The sequence below is a fragment of the Lithobates pipiens genome, unplaced genomic scaffold, assembly GCF_037356315.1.
Source record: "Lithobates pipiens isolate NorthernLeopardFrog02 unplaced genomic scaffold, aLitPip1_a1.2 Scaffold_1, whole genome shotgun sequence".
In the NCBI taxonomy this organism is placed as follows: Eukaryota; Metazoa; Chordata; class Amphibia; order Anura; family Ranidae; genus Lithobates; species Lithobates pipiens.
In genome coordinates, this window is record NW_027507685.1 from 107,858,629 (window position 1) to 107,874,442 (window position 15,814).

At 51.5% G+C, this 15,814-nt stretch overlaps 1 protein-coding gene across 1 annotated transcript in view; it reads left to right on the plus strand.

Annotated features, from left to right (window-relative positions):
- Positions 1-15,814, plus strand: part of CACNA1F (calcium voltage-gated channel subunit alpha1 F) — a 287,992-nt gene that overhangs the window by 2,267 nt on the left and 269,911 nt on the right. The gene's annotated exons all lie outside the window — the stretch shown is intronic.

A 15,814-nucleotide genomic window follows, 5' to 3' on the forward strand; every position in this document is an offset into this window, starting at 1 on the left:
GTACGCATATTAAGGGGAACCCAGTACCCATATTAAAAAAAGGAAATGTGTGTGGCCCCCAGGCCCTATATACTCAGAACAGCAGTATACAGGCGGTGCAAACAAGACAGGGACTGTGTAGGTTTGTTGTGTTAAGTTGAATCTGTTTGTAATTTTCAACTGGTACATTTTTAACCCCTTCCCGCCGAGCGTACGCAGATCTGCGTACTCGGCTTCCGGGGGGTATACCGGGATGATGCCCGCACCTGCAGGCATCATCCCGGTACCGTTTTTTACAGCGGGCGATTGGCTTTCCAGCCATAACAACCGATGCGGCTAAAAGCCGCTCGGCTGTTATGCCGGAGGAGCGGGAGGGGACGTCCCCCCCTCCCGCCGCCTCTCGCCGCTGTTACCGGTGCTCCCGCTCGATCGGGAGCACCGATTCCCTGTCCGACGCCTCCGGCTGCTGCGGAGGAACTGGAACGAAGCCGTAATCGGCTTTGTTCCAGTCTCCTCATCGTAAACACGGAAGCGATGTCATGACGTCACTTCCCGTTTACTCGGCTGCCAATGGCGCCGGTTTTAAAAAAATATCCGGTATTCAGAATCGCCGTTTTCGGCGATCTGAATACATTGAAGTGTAAAGGAGGGGTGGGGGGTCTTTTAGACCCCCGATCCCTCCATAAAGAGTACCTGTCACCACCTATTACTGTCACAAGGGATGTTTACATTCCTTGTGACAGCAATAAAAGTGATCAAATTTTTTTTTTTTTAACAATTTAGTCGTTTTAAAATAAATAAAATAAATAAAAAAAAAAAAAAAAAAATTTTCAAAGCGCCCGCCGTCCCCGCGAGCTCGCGAAGCAAAGAAAACGCATACGGAAGTCGCGCCCGCGTATGTAAACGGTGTTCAAATCACACATGTGAGGTATCGCCGCGATCGTCAGAGCGAGAGCAATAATTCTAGCTGTAGACCTCCTCTGTAACGCTAACCTGGTAACCGTAAAAATGTTTTAAAGCGTCGCCTATTGAGATTTTTAGGTACCGTACTTTGTCGTCAATCTACAAGTGCGCGCAATTATAAAGTGTGACATGTTTGGTATCTATTTACTCGGCGTAACATTATCTTTCACATTACGCAAAAAAATTGGGCTAATTTTACTGTTTTGTTTTTTTTTTATTCATGAAAGTGTCCCTTTTCCCAAAAAGTTGTGTTTAAAACACTCACTTGCTGTTGTCTCCTTCCGTTTGCAAGTAGGAGATGTTTGTAAATTGGATGTTTGAAAGTAGGGGCCTGCCCTATATGCTCTGCAGAAATGGCGGAACAAGGTGTTGGTTTTGCCACAACATTGTAAGCCCTCAAAGTGACTCTTGGTGGGCGCTGGAGCGCCCTGCTGTGAACGATTATATCAAGAATTGTAATTACATGCCATTGTTGAACAGTGGTAGAAAAATTGACCTTTGGTGGTTGTGGTGCTGGTGCCACAACACTATAAGTCCTCACCGTTACTCTGGGTGGGCACAGGAAGGGGTCCTCCTGTGAAATATTATATCAAGAATTGTAATTACATGTCCCTGTTAAACAGGGGCAGAAAAATTGGGCTGATGGCATCAACCAGTACAGGCTTAAAACAGAACATGGTATTGGGTGGCATTGTCAAGGACCTGGCTTTAATGGTTGTGTCAGAATTCTTGTATGTTTTTAAAGAATGGTGTCTAAATCATGTTATTGTTATGATCTTTTAACTAATAAAGCTGTGACCATAATACTCCAATGAAAATAATTTGTGCCATATTGTATTATTTATGAGGTTTAATGTGTTTGGTTTTATTCAGTGGCGGCTGGTGTTAAAATTTTTTAGGGGTGCGCAAACAAACTTTAAAAAAAAAAATTTGAAAAAAAACCCATCAAACGCAGCCACTTTGCCATCAAAGGCTGCCACTGTGCCATCAAACACAGCCAGTTGGGTAGTGTATATTGTGCTAGAGGCACACAACACCCACTAACTCCTGCAGATGCCTTTATTATAGAACAAATTTCAGCTGTCGGTGCTCTTGCATTTTGAATGACAATTATGCAGTCATGCAACACTGTACCCATATGAAATTTGTGTCCTTTTTTCACACAAATAGAGCTATCTTTTGGTGGTATTTAATCACCGCTGGGTTTTTTATTTTTTGTGCTATAAAAGAGAAAAACTGAAAATTCTGTTAAAAAAAAATGCATTTTCTCTGTTTCTGATACAAAATTTTGCAAATAATTTTTCTTCATAAATTTTGGCCAAGATGTATACTGCTACATATCTTTGGTAAAAAGTAACCCACTACACAACAGCAAGATCGAAAATCGTCCGAAAACGATCGGTGTGTACTGTGTTGAAGGTACACAGAACACCCACTAACTCCTGCAGATGCCTTTATTATAGAACACCAGAGATAAAGGGGTATATACAGATGTATACTGTGCTGTGCTGGAGGCACACACAACTTCCAATAACTCCTGCAGATGGCAAGTGGGCTCAAATAGAGAAGAGCTATGTAGGTGGATATAGCGGTATGTACTGGGTACAGAGCACGCAGACAGCACGCACTAGCTCCTAACACTACTGACTGCAAGCTCTATTATAAAAGATAGATCACTAGCTATATAGGTGAGGTGAATATAGCGGTGTATACTGCGGTCAGGGCACGCAGACAACAACCACTACACAACAGCAAGATCAAAAATCGGCCGAAAACGATCGGTGTGTACTGTGTTGAAGGTACACAGAACACCCACTGCTTCAGACGCCAACACACTACACAAGGCCGCCGCGCTGGCAGCCTTATATAGTGTGGGGCGTGCACTACACAGCCTGAGCTATGATTGGCCACAGGCATCCTGCCTGTGGCCAATCATGGCTCTCCTCGCTGCTGGCGCTGTGATTGGCCAAGCATGCGGGGTCACAGTGCATGCTTGGCCAATCATGAGCCAGCAATGCACTGCGCCATCGCAGTGCATTGTGGGCCGTGAGCGCCACGCGAATTTGGCGCGAACGGACCAAAATGTTCCGACTTCGCCGAACAGACGAACAGCCGATGTTCGAGTCGAACGTATGTTCGACTCGAACACGAAGCTCATCCCTACCACTGATCACCATTCTAGTCTACCACAAGCTTTAGATGGCATTATTGGCAGGGGTTCCCTCATGCCCGAACATTATTTCAAGGGTTCCTTCATATTTCATATCTTGATCTTTATGACAATTACGGGAAGATTAAGGGATAGAACAGTAAAACTTGTTTGGGCTTCTCTCTCGTGACATGCACTGACCAGTTTGTAGAACAACATGACTCGTTTTAAGGAATATGTGAAGTCTTTAAAAGCCCAAAACGACATAATTGCACGATTACCCCCCCCCCCCCCCCACACTCAGAATTTGTAAAAACCTTCAGTATGTATACCTTAGATCCAGGGGTCTTCAACATGGTCATGTGATGAGCCAGGTCCTTCTTCTTCTTGTTTGGCCTTGGCACTGGGCCGTTCTTACTGCACAGAAGTGACGATCAAATGTAATTCTCTTCCACAGTACTCTGTGAACCCAAGCTGTATGATGATGAACCAACAGGGTGGCATGTTCGTGGCACCCTGGTCATCATTTAACCGAGGAGTGGATGGCAATGAGTGGTGGAGAAGGACCTGGAGAACAGTGCTAGACCATGGAGAGGATGAGTAATGCCTAGACCAACCTTTCCCAACTAGGGTTCTTTCAGAGATCGCTAGGGATTCCTTGAGAAGAGATTCATGCCCCTCAGATATGTAACCACTGACACCAATGATCTTCTTCTCAGTTTCAAGGGTTGATAAAACAAAAAATAAATTAATGAATACCATGGAAGCCATGTGATCCTTAGCTTGCATTGATGATGGCCAGAATTTTTAACACTCTGCAACATACACACCTTATATCCAGGGGTTTTCTACATGGTCATATGATGAGCCAGTTCTTTTTTCTTCCCTAGTCCAGTGGTTGCCAACCTTTTGGACCTCACAAACAACTAAACTCACAATTTTGAATCTTACATGCCTCATGCTGCGTACACACGACCGGATTTTCTGGTAGACTAGGTCCGAGGGGATCAGTCCGTCGGACAATCCGATCATGTGTGGGCTAGTCCGATCCTTTTTTTTTTTTTAAATCAGACAGACCTAGAAATAGAACATGTTTCAAATCTATCCGTCGGACTCAATTCCAAGTCCAACGGACCAAATACGACGCAAGGGAAGCTATTGGCTACTGGCTGTTGAACTTCCTTGTTTAGTCCCGTTTACGTCATCATGTTCAAAACGAACGGACTTTCAAACGGACTTAGTCCGTTTGTTCAGAAAGTCCGTCGGAAACTCCACCGAAAGTCCGCCTGGAAGACCGTCGGACCTAGTCTGCCGGAAAGTCTGGCCGCGTGTAGGTGGCATTATACACACAATTTGATCTCTGCCCCCCCCCCTCACACTGCACACACTGCTGACTCATCATTTGATCTTACCTCCTTATCCAGACATGTGCTCAAGCTCTGTGCTCTCTCCCACAGTCTGTGATCAGAGGTGCTGCCATTGGAAGTCCCCTCCTTCTTCACCTCCCACTTTTTGCACTACTCCCGGAACCTCCCTCTGAGTTCACAGGAGCCAGAAATACAGAGGAGGCTTCGGATATCAATGTGTGCTGACAGAATTGACTGTCAGCGTGCATTGAGAACAACATTTGAAACATTGGGCGGTATACATCCGCCATAATGTTGATTTGTGCCAGAACCCTTGGGGACCACCAAAATGTTATTGTGGATCATCAGTAGACCAGCCTTTCCCAAGTAGGGTTCCTCCAGAGATCGCTAGGGGTTCCTTGAGAAGAGAACAATTAATGCCCCTCAAATACTGTATGTAACCGCTGACACCAATGATCTTGGTGTCTTATTCTCAGTGACAACCAAAGTAAGAAGCACCCTTCTCACTGACCACCACCCTAGTTTACCATAAGCTATAGATATAATTATTGGCAGGGGTTCCCTGACACCTGAACATTATTTCAAGGGTTGATAAAAAAAGCTGATAAATCCTGGTCCTGGTTATATTATAGAAGCCATGTAATCCTTAGCGTGCATTGAAGAGGGCAGAATTTTTAAAAATCTGCAGCATGCACAACTTGTATCCAGGGGTCTTCTACGTGGTCATGTGATGATCCAGGTCTTTCTTCTTCTTGTGTGGTCTTGGCACGGGGTTGTTCTTACTGCTGCACAGAACTGCAGCCACATAGATGATCAAGTGCCCTTCTGTTCAACAGTGAACCCAAGCTGTATAATGACGCATCAACAGGGTGCCATGTTCGTGACACCCTGGGCATCATGTAACCCAGGAGCGTTTGGCAATGAGCGGGGGAGGAGGACTTGGAGAGCAATGCTAGCACATGAAGAGGATGAGTAGTGCCTAGACCAGCCTTTCCCAACCAGGGTTCCTCCAAAGATCGCTAGGGGTTCCTTGAGAAGAGATTCATGCCCCTCAGATATGTAACCACTGACACCAATGATCTTGGTGTCTTCTTCTCAGTGACTACCAAAGTAAGAAGATTCCTTCCCACTGATCACCATTCTAGTCTACCACAAGCTATAGATGGAACTATTGGTAGGGGTTCCCTGATGCCCAAACATTATTTCAAGGGTTCCTTCATATTTCATATCTTGATCTTTATGACACCATAAAAATCCCACTTCCGTACTTCTATATCTGTATATAATTCTAAATTGGGATGTGGTATCTATTTAATATTGTTTCCTCACCAGTCCGGTTGTATTGGTTCCTCCATATTAGTTGATGTACATTTTATTGTAAAAAATTCAATCAATATTTTTATGATAAATCCTGGCCCTTGTACCAGTGATGTGATCCTTAGCTTGCATTGACGACGGCCAGCAATCTAAAGACAGCTGTACGCTAGTTGGAATATATGTCACATTTCTTTCAGGCTGTATCTGTACTGGGAACCAGCAGTTCAAACAAGCCTGAAACAGCTGTACGTTTTTGTTTTTTTGAATTGGCCCACCCTTTGCATCTGTAACAGCTTCAACTCTTCTGGGAAGGCCGTCCACATGGTTTAGTAGTGTGTCTATGGGAATAGAGGAATGTTCGACCATTCTTCCAGAAGTGCATTTTGGACGTCAGGCATTGATGTTGGACAATAAGGCCTGGCTTGCAGTCTCTAATTCATCCCAAAGGTGTTCTATCGGGTTGAGGTCTGGACTCTGTGCAGGCCAGTCAAGTTCTTCCACCTCAAATGCGCTCATCCATGGACCTTGCTTTGTGCACTGGTGCCCAGTCATGTCCAAACAGGAAGGGGCCATCACCAAACTATTCCCACAAAGTTGGGAGCATGAAATTGTCAAAAATGTCTTGGTATGCTGATGCCTTAAGAGTTCCCTTCACTGGAACTAAGAAGCCAAGCCAAACCCCTGAAAAACAAACCCACACTATAATCCCTCCTCCACCAAATGATTTGGACCAGTGCACAAAGCAAGGTCCATAAAGACATGGATGAGCAAGTTTGGGGTGGAGGAACTGGACTGACCTCAACCCGATAGACCACCTTTGGAATGAATTAGAGCGAAGACTGCGAGCCAGACCTTCTTGTCCAACATCAGTGCCTGACATTACAAATGCGCTACTGGAAGAATGGTCAAACATTCCCATAGACACACTCCTAAACCTTGTGAACAGCTTTCCCAGAAGAATTGAAGCTGTTAGAGCTGCAAAGAGTGGGCCAACTCAATATTGAACCCTGCAGACTAATGCCCCGTACACACGAGCAGACTTTCCGACAACAAAACCGTGGATTTTTGTTTGAATGGTGTTGGCTCCACACCTTGCATACACACGGTCACACAAATGTTGGCCAACAATTACAAACGTAGTGACGTACAAGACGTACGTGATATCTCCATTACAAAAGACAGTTTTACATGACCAAGCACTTCTGGCTCATCCTTGATTCCGAGCATGTGTGGACTTTTGTGCGTTGGACTTGTGTACACACGATTGGAAAGTTCAGACGACAGACATTTGTTGGTGGAAAATTTGAGAGCATGCTAGCCAACATTTGTCCGATGGAGCATACACACGGTTGGACTTACCGGCAACAAGCTCACATCCAACATTTCCCGTCAGAAAATCTGATCGTGTGTACACGGCATCAGACTGGGATGCCATTGAAGTTCATGTGTGTGTAAAGGCAGATGTCCCAATAGTTTTGACAGTATAGTGCACAGTAGGTCGAGGCAGGGGCGGATCCAGAGTCTAGTCTCGGGAGGGGCACTGCTATAAAATATGTTTTTTGGGGGGCAATTTATATGGGAAATGGCTGGTATTTGCGCTTCAATCATTACGGCACCATGGTTGTTATGGTGTCAGGATGATTGAAGCGCATTATTTCTATTAATACATTGTAATATAAAATTAAATGGTTCATCTCACCATAATGCAGAATCAGTGGGAGCCCTGAGGATGTCACTTGCCATGTCGCCTGCCACCAAATGTGGATTGTCACTTGCCACGTCACCTGCCACACATTGTGGATTGTCACTTGCCACGTAGCCTGCCACACATTGCGGATTGCCACTTGCAACGTAGCCTGCCACACATTGCGGATTGTCACTTGCCACGTCACCTGCCACACATTGCGGATTGTCACTTGCCACGTCGCCTGCCACCAGATGCGGATTGCCACGTAGCCTGCCACACATTGCGGATTGCCACTTGCCACGTCACCTGCCACACATTGCGGATTGTCACTTGCCACGTTGCCTGCCACACATTGTGGATTGCCACTTGCCACGTCACCTGCCACACATTGGGGATTGTCACTTGCCACGTCACCTGCCACACAATGCGGATTGTCACTTGCCACGTTGCCTGCCACACATTGCGGATTGCCACTTGCCACGTCACCTGCCACACATTGCGGATTGCCACTTGCCACGTAGCCTGCCACACATTGCGGATTGTCACTTGCCACGTCACCTGCCACACATTGCGGATTGTCACTTGCCACGTCACCTGCCACACATTGCGGATTGATACTTGCCACGTAGCCTGCCACACATTGCGGATTGTCACTTGCCACGTCACCTGCCACACATTGCGGATTGCCACTTGCCACGTCACCTGCCACACATTGCGGATTGTCACTTGCCACGTCACCTGCCACACATTGCGGATTGTCACTTGCCACGTCACCTGCCACACATTGCGAATTGCCACTTGCCACGTAGTCTGCCACACATTGTGGATTGCCACTTGCCACGTAGTCTGCCACACATTGTGGATTGCCACTTGCCACGTAGTCTGCCACACATTGCGGATTGCCACTTGCCACGTAGTCTGCCACACATTGTGGATTGCCACTTGCCACGTAGTCTGCCACACATTGCGGATTGCCACGTTGCCTGCCACACTTTGCGGATTGCCACTTGCCACGTAGTCTGCCACACATTGTGGATTGCCACTTGCCACGTAGTCTGCCACACATTGCGGATTGCCACTTGCCACGAAGCCTGCCACACATTGCGGATTGCCACGAAGCCTGCCACACATTGCGGATTGTCACCTACTGTGTTACTTTTCTGCTAAGGTGGTCTTTTGTTGGGTCCCAGAGTGAAGATAGGCAGCAGAGAGATGATGCAATCTCTCTGCTGCACACAGCTTCCTACACAGTGAGGGCAGGACTGGAGGGATGCAGGGCAGTGAGAGATGATGTCATCTCCCTGCTCCCCTGCCTGCTGGCTTCCTGATTGGCCAGCGGAACCGGCCGCGATTGGACCCGCGGAACCGGCCCGCTGGTACCCGCGGAACCGGCTGCGATTGGACCCGCGGAACCGGCCGCGATTGGACCCGCGGAACCGGCCCGCGGGTACCCGCGGAACCGGCCGCGATTGGACCCGCGGAACCGGCTTTGCCGGTATTCTCGGAGGGGGCAATTGACCCGTTGCCCCCCCCTGGATCCGCCCCTGGGTCGAGGCGGCAAGAATTGGAAAGTAAATGGATATGGGGCCGAAAGGAGAGTCCAGAGTCCAGGGTTACACCTAGAACCTTAGCATGCAGGGATGGTTTGATGGTTGTGCCATTGATCTTGACAGAGAAGTCAGAGGAAGGCGCATGTGGGGGAGTAAATATTATGAGCTCGGTTTTGGATAGATTGAGTTTAAGGAAATGTTGTGACGTTCAGACTGATATGTCTGTTAGTAAATTAGTGATACGTGAGGAGACTGAAGGAGTAAGCTGAGGGGTAGAGAGATAGATTTGGGTTTCATCAACGTAGAAATGGAAGCCATGGGAGACTATCAGTTGACCCAGGGAGGACGTGTAGATAGAGAAGAGGAGAGGTCCAAAACAGAACCTTGGGGGACCCTGACGGAGAAAAGAAGAGGAGAGGAAGAAGTAGAATTGTAAGTGGCACTGAAGATGCAGTGGGATAGTTAATATGAGAGCCAGCGAAGAGCACAGTTTTCTACTCTGTCAGTCCATCCACTGCGGGCCTCCCTTGACCAGGGTAGTCTAAAGGTCCCTCTTTTACCTGTTACCCATTCCACTCCAACCCCCACCCCTTTTACCACAACCATGAATGATGAGACCACACCTTGCTTTGGAGTAAAATGGCCATAACAGCCTTTATTACCATTACTCAAACACTCCAATCAAAATATATATCTCAATATATAAATAGCCAAATATATATGTATAACCATAACCAACATCAGGTATAACGAATAGCATATAAATAACATGCCCGGTCTGGTGATCTCTGACGGTGACCCATAACTTTACCAAACAACCAACTCACTGCGGTACCCACTTCCACTTAACCAGGCCTCCAGCTGTGACCGCTCGGAGACAACTTCCGACAGTGATAACCATAAAGGTATTCCATCCAACGTTCAGGAATACACCGGAGGGACCCATAATAGCAATGGGCCCCCCACCCCTTATCAGATGACCTCTGATTTACCGCCAACCGTCAAAGACCACCAGACAAACACCGCCAACATCCAGTTCCATCCGCACCACTGTCATGACATCCGATCCTTGCCACCTGAAATAGAACAAAAAACAACAACCAAAATACCCCATCAACCTAACAATAGGGAGGGAGGGTGGGAAAACTGCCTCCTCTCTCTGTCCCTTCCTTCGCACTGCCCGTTGCTCCGCCCCTTCCTCCTTTTAAAGCGCTCCTCCCCTTCCATTAACATTTTCCACTTGCTCCTCCCCCACAGCCTCTCTCTCTGCACCTTAACCCCTTAGACCTTATCCAACCCTGTCATGCCCGGCCCTTCCTTACTTCCCTTTCAGTCCATCCACTGCGGGCCTCCCTTGACCAGGGTAGTCTAAAGGTCCCTCTTTTACCTGTTACCCATTCCACTCCAACCCCCACCCCTTTTACCACAACCATGAATGATGAGACCACACCTTGCTTTGGAGTAAAATGGCCATAACAGCCTTTATTACCATTACTCAAACACTCCAATCAAAATATATATCTCAATATATAAATAGCCAAATATATATGTATAACCATAACCAACATCAGGTATAACGAATAGCATATAAATAACATGCCCGGTCTGGTGATCTCTGACGGTGACCCATAACTTTACCAAACAACCAACTCACTGCGGTACCCACTTCCACTTAACCAGGCCTCCAGCTGTGACCGCTCGGAGACAACTTCCGACAGTGATAACCATAAAGGTATTCCATCCAACGTTCAGGAATACACCGGAGGGACCCATAATAGCAATGGGCCCCCCACCCCTTATCAGATGACCTCTGATTTACCGCCAACCGTCAAAGACCACCAGACAAACACCGCCACAGCCCGAAAGGGTGACTCCCTTACCCTTAAGGGCCACCCCACACCCGCAAGGCCTTAGAATACCGGCTTGCAATCCCAAGGACCACCCATCAATCCCTACCCCGGCTAAGTGCACCCCATTCCGTCCAACGCACATACCCCATTGCATGGCAGCTCCCGGTGCCGAACCACGAACCCGCTATGCCGGGCCACAAACCACCCCACCACCTTGTGTACCCTAATACGGGTCCAATTGATGCCCCCGACCAAACGAGCCCAGCGCCATACCGTCCTGGCTACAATGTCTGATCAGCCCACCACTGTACCCGCAACACATGACGCTCAACCTCCCCGAACAAACGTTCCCACTTCACCCCCCGGGATCCCCAACCCTCGCAAGCAAGCCTCACTCCGAGAAACACCGAGTTGCCTGCCCCCAGGCCGTTGGTCTCCTCTCCTAGCCCCCAAACACACGTAGGAGTGCCCCACGATCCAGACAAGGCGAGCCGTACCTCCATCTGAAAAGAAAACCAACAGCATAAAACCAGCCGTCAACTACCACCATGGCACCCACCTCAACAGGAAAACAGCCACACCACCCTGCACATATGTAAATAACTTCCACTTGCGTTGTGCATGTGTGTCCACTTATTTTTTATTCATTTTTTTTTCATTTCATTTTTTTTTTTTTTTTTTTTTAATAGAAACCCACTCAAACCACCGCCAACTGAGGCCTAACATACGTACAAAACCACCGAGATTCCCATCTCCCAATCCGGCGAACCGCCATCTCGTCCAGCCCACACCGGGCAGCCTCAGTGACCGCCCGATGCGGTAGGAGTGCGACGCAAAGCCTCCGCTATCCAAACCCACCTCCCGCAAACACTTCCGGAACACCGAAACTAATGGGTACCTGAACCAAAAGGACCCTTCCTCATACCGCAGGAAAGGCCCCCCCCCCGTCACACTTCTCAAAAGTCCCGAACCGCTGTCACGGGGCAAACCCTGGAACCAGGTAACGCAAACCGGGACACCAGCACCCCCTTCCCCTGCTGGTCCGTTTTGGACCTGCGCAGCCAGAGCCCCACCCGGTCCCGTCCAAACGCACCATGCCGTCAAACAGACCCCCAGACACCCTCTCGGTCGGGCTCACCAATTCCCCGATCCGAAACGCCCCATAAAAGCCAAAGAAAACGCTGCTGTGAACAGCCGCGCCTCGTAACCTGAAGAGCAAACAAACCCCAGCCGATAACAGATTGCCGGCAGGTTCGTGAACGTGACCGGCCTCCGCGCATCCCTCGTCCTGTCCTGCTCGCGAGAACCTTTCCACGCCCGTCGCACCCAGAAATCTTATTGTTTTTTTTTTTTTTTTCCTTTTATTATCATCCACCCACAACAAGCTAAACAAGAACGCCAAACACGCCAGTTTCCAGCCACTCGAGGAAACCGACACCCCTTGCTCCCCAGTTCTGGCCAGAAAGTAGAGCACAAACAGCCGCCTACCGCGTCCCCGATCACCGACCCCTGCCCCCGAACCAGACCCAACCATTTGGCCCCAACCATGAAGAAGGCCGCCCACGTGGACGCGCTCACCAACTGCCTGAGCCATCCCGCAGCCACCTAATCCACCCCGGGCAAGGGACCCCTCCCGCTTCCGCGCCCGGAGCAAGCTCCCTGAATCTTTCCCACTGAAAATGAGACAGGGAGTCAGCCAGCTCAATTGCCACGCCCAAGACGTGTACAGAAAAGAAAAACATGCAACTGTAAACAACGAAAAAACGAAATGCCGCATCAGCCGTGTAACCGGAGGGGAAGTAACTGACATGCGGTTAACCACCTGCCCAACACCCATGTCGTCATAATTAATGCGCAACTTCAAACCCCTACACTCCTCCCCCCACAGCTCCAACGCTAACACCACCGGAAATAGTGTCAACAGAACCAGATTCCCCAGGAAACCCGCTGTCTCCCATGTCTCCGGCCAAGGCCCCGCGCTCCACTTGCCCCTGAAAAAACACCCCGTACCCGGTAGAACCCGCCCCATCTGTGGCCAAGGCCATGTCAAAGTTGCCAACCGGGCCCGCCATCCAATTGTCCTACCATTGTAGGAAGCCAAGAACTCATGCCAAACCCGCAAGTCCTCCCTATGGCCCCTACCCAGGCGCACAAAGTGCGTCAGAACGCCGACCCCCACCGTAGCCGCCGACAGCCGCCCGTGGAAAATCCATCCCATGGGAATGATCCTACCAGCGAAGCGCAGCTTACCCAGGATTGACTGCAACATCCGCAACTGAACCTTATTTCCGCGCCAGTGGCACCCCAACAGCCAAAAGCTCCCATGAGGAACAGGGAGCAGCCGGAACGCCGATTCCACATCGGCCTTGGCCATCAGCGCCCCTTGACCATACCGCCGCACCTACCGGACTGCCGCGCTGAACGACGTGTAGGACACCGTGCACACCGCCGGGTCAATAAAACCGATTACTGAGCCCCCTCCTCGGAAACGTCAGGTGATGGAAGAGTCAAAACTTCCCCACTTGCGGCTTGGGGACCACCCCCAATGGGAAAACCACCAAGTCGGGCCAAGGCCTTCCCCAAATGGCCCCCCGCGTCCGCAACCCCCCTTTGTAGCCTGTCAGCCACCACCCCCGGATGCTGCAATGCCGACTTCAACTTCTTCGCCACCAGCGGCACCGCTGGCAGCGACAGGTAATCCTGAAGCCATCCCGAAACCCCGCCGGCAGCACCCGCGCCGCCGCCCTCTCCAGATACCCACGTAGAAAAGGAAGCATCCACGCCCATAGCACCGGCGTCCTCCCGTTTCCGAGCAGCTTCCCCGACTCGATCCCCTATCCGGAAGCACCGAGACAGCATGTTTGCACCACCGCAGCCGGAACACTCAACGCCGGAACCCGCACGCCCCCCCGAACTGGCATGCTCCCTCGTCGAACCGCCCCCAGACCCCCCATTCCGTTCCGGCCGGCTGTCCAGCGGTAGGCGCACACCCGGTCCCCCTTGAAGAAACTGAGGCGGGGGCCGCGCCCACGACAGAAGCCTCATCCCGAAGCTGTCCTAGCGGTCCCAGCGCAACTCCGGCCGCACTGCTATGCGCCGCCGGAATTGCCCGTCATACCGGGGCCACCACCCCCCCATACACCCTATGGGCCGTCCCGATCGCAGCCATAGGGCAGAACAGCGCCAAGCAATGCTCGGGGCTCCGCTCCCAAACTACGCTCGCCAGAATGGCAAAAGCCCGTAACCAATTAGTAAATTGCGCGGTAGCAAACCACCGCTTTTCCTCATCCTCCTGCGGGGAATCATCGGGCCTGACCCCGTCCAAGCTAAACTTCACCAAATGGGAGAAGCGAGAAAGCCTCCCCTTACTCCCCTTTCCCGAGCCCTACCCGCACCTCCTGCGTCCAGGGGGCCCCCAGCGGCCCCACGAAACACCCGTACACCACCCACCATGCCGCGTCGGCGACCCGATCGATATCCGACCGTACAGCCGCTGCCGTTTGTTCGCTTTATTCCATATTCCAATATTTTCGCGTCCACTACTGGCGCCCCCACCGCCCCTCCCCCACCGGAGTCGGCACAGAAGGTGCCAATGGCGTCGCACCCCCTATGCCCCCAGGAACCCCCCAAGCACCCCGGCCAGGGGAGCCCCCCACGGGGCCACCGGCGGCGGCCGCGCCAGCCCCCAGTCAAACCGCCCCACCAAGGCCCGCAGCCCATCCAGCAAATCCTGCATCCGTGCGGCAGGTTCAGCACCCTCGCTGCCCAGTCCCGCCGCCTGAACCCCCCCACGCTGAGGCCCGCCCAACATGCACCGCAGGCCTCCCTGTGCCTGCCCGCACCACCCCCAACAGACCCCGCAATGCCGCAGACAATAAGAAAGCATCTGGTGACTCACCTGGCTGTCCAGGAACTCCCCCCACAGCCGGACTGGTGACATCCCCTGCTGGATCCGGTACCTCATCTTCCGGAACCTCTTCTTCGGACCGATCCTCCTGTCCCCAGGTAGGCGGGGGGTGTAAGCCCCCCGGGGGAAGAGACCCTGGAGGCCGATGCCACAACCCGCATCGGTGCCGCCACCCCTCTGGCCAAGACCTCCCCGGCAGACTGGCGATGCGGACCAGAGCTGTCAGCCCCTGGGGAAGCAGACACCCGGGCGCCCCTGCTGGCCTTCTGTGTGGAGCAGCCTGCAGGTGGTCCCCGCTCCTGACCATGCTGAAGTGCTGTCCCCCTGCCCCTGGCCGCCTGATCCCTGGTAGAGCCAGCCCGAGCAGCCATCCCTCCTGCAGAACTGGGCCCTGCTGCAGAGTCCCCCCCTCCCCCCACCCTCATTCTACAAAGAAGCTCCCCCGCCACGTGGCAGGCCCGCCCCACCCCCCGACACAGGCCGGCGGCGTGATGACCGCCCGAGGCCTGCTAAGTCCACCCGAGTCCCCCTCGCCGGGGGGAGCGATCGGTCTTCCCCAGGGCTCCGCACTAAACGAGGTGGCCGAGTAGCAGGCCCAGGTAAAAAGTGCGCCGAAGGCCGCGACCTCCGCGTGCGCTGCAGGCTCTCACCCCTCCTGTAGTCCGGTCCCACCGCAACCGCCAGCCACCCGAGATGCTCCTTCAGCCAGACCGGCCCTCGTTCCTCCGTCCGTCCGTCCGTCGCCTCAGCCCCGCCAGGAGTGTTGCAAGGTCCGCCATCACAGAGGAGCAGTGGTGTAAAACTGCCTCCTCTCTCTGTCCCTTCCTTCGCACTGCCCGTTGCTCCGCCCCTTCCTCCTTTTAAAGCGCTCCTCCCCTTCCATTAACATTTTCCACTTGCTCCTCCCCCACAGCCTCTCTCTCTGCACCTTAACCCCTTAGACCTTATCCAACCCTGTCATGCCCAGCCCTTCCTTACTTCCCTTTCAGTCCATCCACTGCGGGCCTCCCTGCCGAAAGGTCCAGGAGTAGGAGTACAGAATAGT